Here is an 8,848-nt window from a genome sequence, read left to right as displayed (position 1 = left end):
CGGGGCCGCCCGGGTCCAGCCCCAGCCTGGCCTCGGCGTGGGCGGAGCCTGGGCCCGCGGTGGACGGGCTGCGCGGCCCGCCGCTGCGGGGAATCCAGCCAATAAGAATGCGCGGCCGCCGTCCTGTCGGCCAATCGCCGGGAGGGAAGGGGTTGGCCGGCTTGACGCTGGCTCCCTGGATATGGACCCGCTGGCGTGGGGGTAGCCTGTTGGTGGTGCGCGAGCCGGTAAGGCAAGGGGCAGGCGAGGTCAGGGGTCACGGTCCTCGGCTTTCTGCGGAGGGGAGGTGCGCAGGGCGGCTGGAGGGTCAGCCTTGGGGTGCAGACTCCGGGGACGGTGTGGAGCACCAGCGCGCCGTGCGGGAACGCGAGGCAGGTGCGGGCAGGGAGGGCCTGAGGACCCTGGCGCGGGTCCGGGGAGCGGATGGAGCCGCGTTATTCAAAGGAAAACCAAGAGGACGGCGCCGGGAGCGGGGGCCGGGGAACGAACTCCAGAGGTCGCGGGGCTTCACCCCTTTCCAGCCGCGGCCTAGGACAGATGGCAACCCCTAGCCGTACTTGATAGCTCGCAGGACCTATGATGAGGGTGCGCTGCGGCATAGGCCGACGGGCACAGGGCAAGGTCTTCTGGGGTCCCGTCCGCTCTCTGGGGTCTCCTGCCGCCCCACTTCAACAAAAAACTCCTTTTAGTTCAACTGACATCCATGGAGCGCCTTCCGTGTGAAGGGCCTGTCGAACCGCTCAGTACTTGCGTGTAGATTGGTTTTAGAGCTATTTGTGCAGCTCCAAGGGCCCCTTTGTATTACAGGCTCTGGGAGATGGGTATTTCTGTAGGGGCATATTGCCCACCATCTGTAAGTGGGATGGATGCTCTCTAGCTGTTTGATTTCATATGTCCTTACTTTTAAAGCAATCGCTTACTTTGTGATATTCCGCCTTTCCTTTTCCCTTTTTGTTTTCCCCATATTTATTCTCTGCTTCATATATCAGTCTACTTCAAAAAGCATCATTAAGGGAGAAGTCGAACCCAGGCTTGAGTTTCCCATGTGTAAAATGAAGACATTCTCATATTGTCCACTGCATTCAAAAGGGTATTATGAAGTTAAAGGAATGTGACATCTTTTTAAAGTGGAAAGCAAAAATTATTCGGAAGGAAAACCCGGGAAGGGAAGATGCACTTCTAGAAACTTGCTGGCCATAATTTTAGTGAATGTTGGTGAAACCAGCAGGAGTTATGTTTATCAGGCTTCTGTGGAATTTTATGCCTGACCAGTTTGCATCACTTCTTGGCTGTGTAAACCTTTGAGCAAGTTGCTTAGACTCTGTCTTTTTTGTTCCATATGTTTAAAATGGGGATTGATAATAAGGTCAATCTTATGGGGTTGTTGGTGAGTATTAAATTAGTTAATACACATAAAGTGCTTAGAACAATTCCCAACATGTAGGAGTATTTGTTATCATTACCTACATGTGCCTTTTTCCCCCCTAAATATTCTAAACTGATGAATTCTGACCTTATTACTTATCCTTTCCTCAGAACTCCCTGTACATTGCCAGTGAACCCTTACGTCTTTGCTTTTCATCCACATCATTAACTTTGATCTGAGGGTATAGTGTAATTACATGTGACTCAGAGGTTTTCTGGTGGGTGTTTTATTAAATAAGGTTGGAAACTATAATTATACCAGGTTATTTACTGTAGTGGCTGTGTTAGGTAAATGAAACCTGAGAACTTTGGTTGTTTACTTTTTCATTGGACAATATGAAGTTCACATTCTTGCTTGGCCTAAGCAGTTTATTTTGGACCCAATACCAAAAAGGCCGTGATTGCAGCATACTTGGTTTCTTATGTTTCCGGAATGGTTGTGGGACTTGGGAGGGGAATTTCTGGGCAGGTTGGCTTCTTGCTAAGGAATGGGGAACCTTGATATGAATCTAATCTTATTATACTGTTAGGAAATCAGCGGTGGTCCCTTGAATTACTCTACAGAGCTACTTAGCTTTGGTTCAGTTTTTTGTTTCGTTTTTGGTTTTTGGGGGCGGGGGGCCGCTGGATGTTATGGGGCTCCAAACCCATGACCTTGATGTTACAAAGCTGCGCTCTGACCGACTGAGCTAACTGGCTGGCCACTTGGTTTAGTTTTGATTCAGTGAAGTGAAGGTTAAAGAATAGTGTCCATAAAGTAGGATGTTTTCTGTTTAACTTTCAGTGCTAGGAGCTTGGGTGGGTGCTGTTGCATCAAAGACATCTTTATTCCCTACCTCTTCATGGACATATATACAAATGTCTGCAGATGGATTTATGCCCTTCCTATGGGCTTAAAAATCCCTCTTAAGGGCCGAGCCCGTGGCGCACTCAGGAGAGTGCGGCGCTGGGAGCGCAGGAGCGCTCCCGCTGCGGGTTCGGATGCTATATGGGGATGGCCGGTCACCGCTCACTGGCTGAGCACGGTGCCGCCGGTCTCAAAAAAAGACAAAAAAAAAAAAAAATCCCTCTTAAGGGCCGAGCCCGTGGCGCACTCAGGAGAGTGCGGCGCTGGGAGCGCAGGAGCGCTCCCGCTGCGGGTTCGGATGCTATATGGGGATGGCCGGTCACCGCTCACTGGCTGAGCGCGGTGCCGCCGGTCTCAAAAAAAGACAAAAAAAAAAAAAAATCCCTCTTAAATTCTCTTGGTGCTGTCTGGGGAAACCAGTGAAGACTCTTTTGTTTTCTAGTTCTCCCCTTTCAAGCAAGGATGCTGCTATTTATACTCCTAGCATTACTAGGAACTACTTACAAAATGAGAAACTTTGAATATATGAAAAAGAACACTGCTTACTGCAGCAGCATGCTGGCCAGATTTGGCTGAAGTACAGATGGTGTAAATTTGGTTATTTATTGTTTGTTTTTGTGTTTTTTTCTTTTTTCCTTTTTTTGGCAGCTGGTAGGTACAGGGATTGAACCCTGGACCTTGGTGTTATCAGCACCATGTTCTAACCATCTGAGCTAATCATCCAGCCCTAGTTTATTTAGCTTTGGAATAAGGTTGTTTAATAATTCTTTAGGGTTGAAAGTTAGATGTTGGCTTGGTGAGTGTGCAGGACAGTGTCTTTGAAACCTCTCTATTTGTGCTTGAATAAGGAGGCAAAGGAGTGACATCTTTAAAGAGTTGAGTGTGTTTGAGGCAGAAAGGGAAGGCTGCCATGCTAATATTGTCATCATTATCATCTCTGTGAGTCTCATAGTTTGAATGAAATGTTTTGGAAAAGGCAGGGGCATTTGAATGGGCAGCATATAATGAGTTAGAAGACCTAGACCCTTGTTGTTTGGGTGCCATTTATTCTTTTTATAATTTAACAGACATTTACTGAACAATTAACATTAATTGGCCCCTGGAGACACCAAGAAGAGCCCTCAGGGTATCATCAGAAATATCCTGGGTAAGAAAATTACATGTATGTATTATGAAATATATTTTAATGAAATCAGAATGGAATATAAAACAGTTGTCCAGGATGACAAAAATGTACTTATTGTCTAACTTCTCTCCCACATTTAACTTCAGGTCAGAGTAATTTACATTTTTTAGTGTAGGGACCAAAGTTTTCAGTAAAGATTTAGATTGGGAAATTAGAGTTCTCAGTCTTGTCCTTTTGCTTATTGCTGGTAGGTCATCTTGTTTGGGGTTTTTGTTTGTTTTGGTGTCATCTCTCATAATCTGGTATCCGTTAAAACTCCTAGTTAATCAAAGGAGAAGGATACAAGTTAAATATCAAAATTTTATTAGGTTCCAAAGAACAGAAGGAGGCATGTTATGAGGCTGGTGAATCTTGTATGTGTTGTCTGGCTTTACATATATGAGTAATTTTTCTTTGTTTTAAGAAAAGGAATGTTGAGGAAAATATGTACTTAAAATTATTAAGGTCAATGTACGTTTGGTGGCCAATATCTGTCATTAGAATAAATGGGTTGAATGTAATCTAATAATCATTCCTCGTATTTGTAAAGGCAGGGCTGGCCGTTTAGCTCAGTTGGTTAGAGCGCAGCCTTATAACACCAAAGTCATGGATTTATGATCCCCGTACCAGCCAGCCACAAAAAAAGAAAAGAAAAGAAAATTGCCAGAGAAAAGCTACTTAAGCAAGTATGAGGATAAAACATTTTTTCTGGGCCAGCCCGGTGGTGCACTGGAGAGTGTGCCGCTTGGGAGTGCGCTCCCGCGGAGGGTTGGGATCCCATGTGAAGACCGGTTCCCGCACACTGGCTGAGCGCGGTGCAGGCGCAACACCGAGGGTTGCGATCCCGTTGCCGGTCCCCAGTACAGGCGTGACACCCAGGGTTGCGATCCCGTTGCCGGTCCCCAGTACGGGGGCGACACCGAGGGTTGTGATCCCATTACCGGTTAGTAAAAAAAGACAAAAAGGAAAAAAAAAACAACAACAACAACATTTTTTCTGAGGCAAGTAGTAGGTATGGACTTGTTTAATAAGGGATTTTCTTATTCCAGTAGAGAGGGATCTTTGAATTTGTTCACAGAGCTTGGAGTTATGTTTCAGGATAGAGGTGTCAGGCCAGGAGGCCAGGTTTGTCCCCTAAAGGAAAACATACCGCTGTAAATTCTGGGTAGGAGTAAGTTTGGAGGAAGCTCACACTGAGAGTTGGGAGGAACAAAGACCAAACTATAGTCACTAGAAGTAAGGCTTTAGTTTAGTGACTCTGACATGTGAGCAGTCAGAGAGGTTTGGAAGCTGTTTAAGCCTCCAGGGCACTAAGCAGAGAAGGTGAAGAGTTCTCTTTAATGGGTACAAGGCCTTTCTAATTCCGAAGTCTCTGGTTGATGCATGATATTTTTGCCTAAAGGATCAGCACTTCTTGGGGGAGGCGGCTGAGAGTGACCCTGTGGTGCCTGTAGTGCCTGTAGCCTCTGCTCTGTCCCTATTCCTCTTTAAAAAAAAAAAAGATGAGTACTTCTTGACAACCTGGCCACATTTCTCCTAACTTATCGTCTTTGACACCCAGACAGCCGGTTTCATTATCACTTGTACTCTTCCTCCTCACATCTTACTCCTTGTGTCCTGTTCTTGCTTCTTAATATGTTCTCTTTTTCTTCTCTCTTTATCTGCACATAAAGAAATGTCAGGTTTTTCTTTCAGCTACAAAACAGAGTCAAAATCCAGCTCAAGTGAGAAACAGCAAACTTGATGTTGAGTTGAAATTATAGTTCTGTGGCTAAGTAAGATGTCTCCAATTTTGAGATTGTTACTATGGCATGCAAAGTTAGCAAAAGGAAGAACAGTCTAAGCTAGTATCTCAATGGCCATTTTGCCAGAGAGAGACAGAGACAGAGGCCCTGATTCATGTTAAGCACATTGCACAATAGCAGCACTGTTTGTACTTTATGAACTGGGTGTGTTTGTGTGGCTTTCGGTTAAAGACATTCTAATATGACCCACATAGGTAGAGAGGATTAGAGTTTTGAGGCCTTTTTCTTTCTTTTTCTTTTTTTTTAAAGACAGTCAAATTTAGCAGTGGCGGGTTCTGTACCAGCTTTAGTGACATTAGTGTTAATAAGTTCTGGGAATACACTACCATCAGACCAGCCTCAAGGCCTTTTTCCTAAACTAACACTTACCAGAAGGGCTTTTCACTTTGTTTCTTCTGTCATGAAGTAAATATAACCAGAGTTTTCAACCTGAGTTTTTTCATTTTATTATTTTTTAAATCAAAATAATTTTAATAAAAGAAAAATAAGATAAACTTAACCCAGTTTAGAAAACAATCTGAAAGTTCACATCCTCAAGAATATCTTGGAAATTCATGTGGCTTTTCTAAGCTGTTTCTTTCCCCTCACCTCCAATTGGGTCAGATTGAGTTTTAGAACTAATTGGGTGGATATCCTTGATGGACTCAGAAAAATAATACTTCTTCATTGACCTAGAATGGAAAAATAGAGGAAGTAATGATCGCCTGTTTAAAAAAAAAGTGACTAGTAATCTTTCTTATTGAAATAAATAGGGTTCAGAAGACAATTAGCTCTGTTTGCACCACTTGAATCTTTCAAGAGGAGTTTTGTTGACTCCCAGTCATCCAAATGGCAGAAGCTCAACTTGATGAAGAACATCTTATACAACATAGGTGTTAGGTTAATAGTAGTGGTTTAGTTGGACTAACAAGCACTTTAGCCTTAAAGTAAACGTTTAGGGAAAAGAGAATTTTAGAAGGATCTGGAAATTTTTACATTTTCTTTAGGACAAATGGAATTTTTTAAAAAAAAATTACAATTCCTTGCTGTTCTCTAATAAACACTTGAGTATCATTTTTTTAAAGCCTTGATCTGTGCGTCTGGCAGTTTCCACTTTGTCACCAGCATGTCTCTGGCAGTGAACAGTGTCTGAGGATAGCAGCAAGGGGCGTAAGTGGCTTTGCCATTTAGCTTTAAACATTCCTGCTCTCATTAATCGGTTACTTCCATGCAAACACCTTTCTGGTTGCCTCTATGGACGTTCTTTTCCTGTGCAATACTATCCTTGATTTTATTGAGATGGGAAAAGTGAGGAAAAAAGGGGGAAAGAATTAGAGGACTATGTTCAAAAAAATTTCTCTTTAAATCTTACAATTAATTTTAGGGAGGCCTTTTCAACTCTAAAGTTAGTGAAATGGTTGTTAGTGCCTTTTCTCTCTAGGGGAATTCTATAAGAAAACAAATGATTTTCAACTCAAATTTTTTTAACTATAGGGAAAAAAATTTTAAGTTAAAGTTGTATGTTTTAATATTCAGTATTTCAAACTCTCTTGGGGGCAGTTTTTAAAACAGGTTTGGGCTATCCAAATTGTTCTTCCAGAGTTCTTCTAAAAGCTGAGAACACAGAATTATTATAATTAAATGTTAGAATTTATTACAGGTAGTATGTGTATTGGGGGAAACTTTTAATTTTCATATAATTTCAGACTTGCATAAAAGTTGCAAGAATAGTACCAAGGAAAAGATGATTTCAAGACAATGTGATAAGAGCAATATTATTGGTAGGCAGCGGGTGCTTTGCGGGAACATGGAGGAGGGGTTAGGAAATGCTTCCCCAAGAATGGGGCTTCTAATTCTTTGCATTCAGGTGAAATTCAGAAATCGTAATTTCAGAGCATGGCTATTTTGGCAATAAGACAAACTAGTAATAAATTAAACCTAAGGCAATAAACGCCTGCCAACTATACAGCTGCAGATCTCTGATTATCCATTGCAGCTTTATCAGAGAGAGTTCAACTGAATATGTCTGATGTGTTTGCTGAGAAGCTGAGTGAATCCATATGAGCTTTAAATTTAAAAACAAAACAAAACAAAAAACATGTACATGGTAAAACTTTTCTTTTGAAGTAGAAAAAGGTATGTACAGTGTATATTCAGTGAGAGCTCTTCCTTTCATCTGACCTTGTTTGTGCTCCCTCCCTCCTTTCTTTTCTTAAGGAACAGCTGTTACTACCGGTTTTTGGTTTGTCCTTTGGAGATAGTCTACACATGTACATATATGTATGTTCTCCTTTTTTTTCTTTTTGCTACGTAAATGATAGCACACTGTTCAATAAATTGTTTTGTTTTTCACTTGACAGCATATATTGGAGATTGTTTGCAGCCAATACATGTACATCTGTCTTCTCTATAATGGCTGCATGGTGTTCTCTCCTATGTACGTAGTTTGTTTAAACAGTCCCCTACTAATACCAGGTTGTTTTCAGTCTTTTGATACTACAAACAATGCTGTGGTAAATATTCTTGCACATATTTCCTTGTGTGAGTGTTTCTTTAGGACACATTCTTAGGGTTGGAATTGCTGGATCAAAGGACTTTTGAAATTTTAGACAGAAGGTGTAATTTTATTAGCATTTTTATCTTGTAAACCGTCTTAAACTTTTGATAAGGTATGGGATAAAGTAGTCATTACATTTAACCGTGAGTGCCTATTTTTTCTGTTGATCACTGTTTGATAGGAGGAAACTTATTGGGTTTAAGAGAAGGTGACACTTTATGGTTGGAGTGAACTAGAATATCAAAGCAGTATTAAATCATAATTATCAAAGTATTGCTGGGTTATTCTGGTTTCTTGTGTCTTAACTTTGGATCTTTTTCCTTGATGTAATGAAATGACTGAAAAGGCCTGGTGGTACAGTCCTAGAGAACAAAACCGTTTTAATATTAACTTACTGCCTCCGTATGGGTCATAAATTTTTGCAGAGACTTAAATACTGTGCAGTACACTAAGCACAACTGACCCTTTCTATTCCCTGCCCTAGTTTTGTTCTGTAGACACTGCAAACAGTGGAGTGTATAAATGGAGCTTATAATGTGCTGACTAAAAGCTTTGAGAAAGTTGGAGTCTAGAATCCATTTTCTCTCTTGGAATACTTTTTTTTTCGTTTTTGTTTTTATTTTTGGTGGCTGGCTGATATGGGGATCTGAACCCTTGACTGTGGTGTTATTAACACCACTCTCTAACCAACTAAGCTAACTGACCAGCCCTTTGAATAATACATTCTTGAGATTGCAGAGAGAAGACCAGACTTCTTGTATTTTTTATTTTATTTTATTTTAGATAGGAAGGAAATTTACTTTTTAAAAATTTATTTATTTATTTATTTATTTATATTTTTATTTTGTCGATATACAATGTGGTTGATTATTGTGGGCCATTACTGAAACCTCCTTCCCTCCTCCCTCTCCTCCCTCCCACCCAACAATGTCCTTTCTGTTTGCTTGTCGTATCAACTTCAAGGAATTGTAGTTGTTATATCTTCTTCCCCCCCCCCGTTTTTTTTTTTGTGTGTGTGTGTGTGTGTGTGTGTGTGTGAATTTATTTATTTATTTTTAGCTCCCACAAAT

At 41.4% G+C, this 8,848-nt stretch overlaps 1 protein-coding gene across 3 annotated transcripts in view; it reads left to right on the top strand.

Moving 5' to 3' along the window:
• Window positions 1-8,848, top strand: part of SLC11A2 (solute carrier family 11 (proton-coupled divalent metal ion transporter), member 2) — a 52,344-nt gene that overhangs the window by 20,638 nt on the left and 22,858 nt on the right. Inside the window, exon 1 of one of the 3 annotated variants that reach the window (XM_008568983.1) lies at window positions 158-227. The exons of the other annotated variants lie outside the window; for them this stretch is intronic. The gene's annotated coding sequence lies outside the window, so the exon portion shown is untranslated. Of the gene's footprint in view, window positions 1-157; window positions 228-8,848 lie in introns of those variants that run through there. 3 annotated transcript variants of the gene reach the window in all.

The sequence above is a fragment of the Galeopterus variegatus genome, unplaced genomic scaffold (genome assembly GCF_000696425.1).
Source record: "Galeopterus variegatus unplaced genomic scaffold, G_variegatus-3.0.2 Scaffold455, whole genome shotgun sequence".
Taxonomy (NCBI): domain Eukaryota; kingdom Metazoa; phylum Chordata; class Mammalia; order Dermoptera; family Cynocephalidae; genus Galeopterus; species Galeopterus variegatus.
Note: the sequence above shows the minus strand (reverse complement) of the source record. Positions and strands in the feature narration are given on the sequence as shown.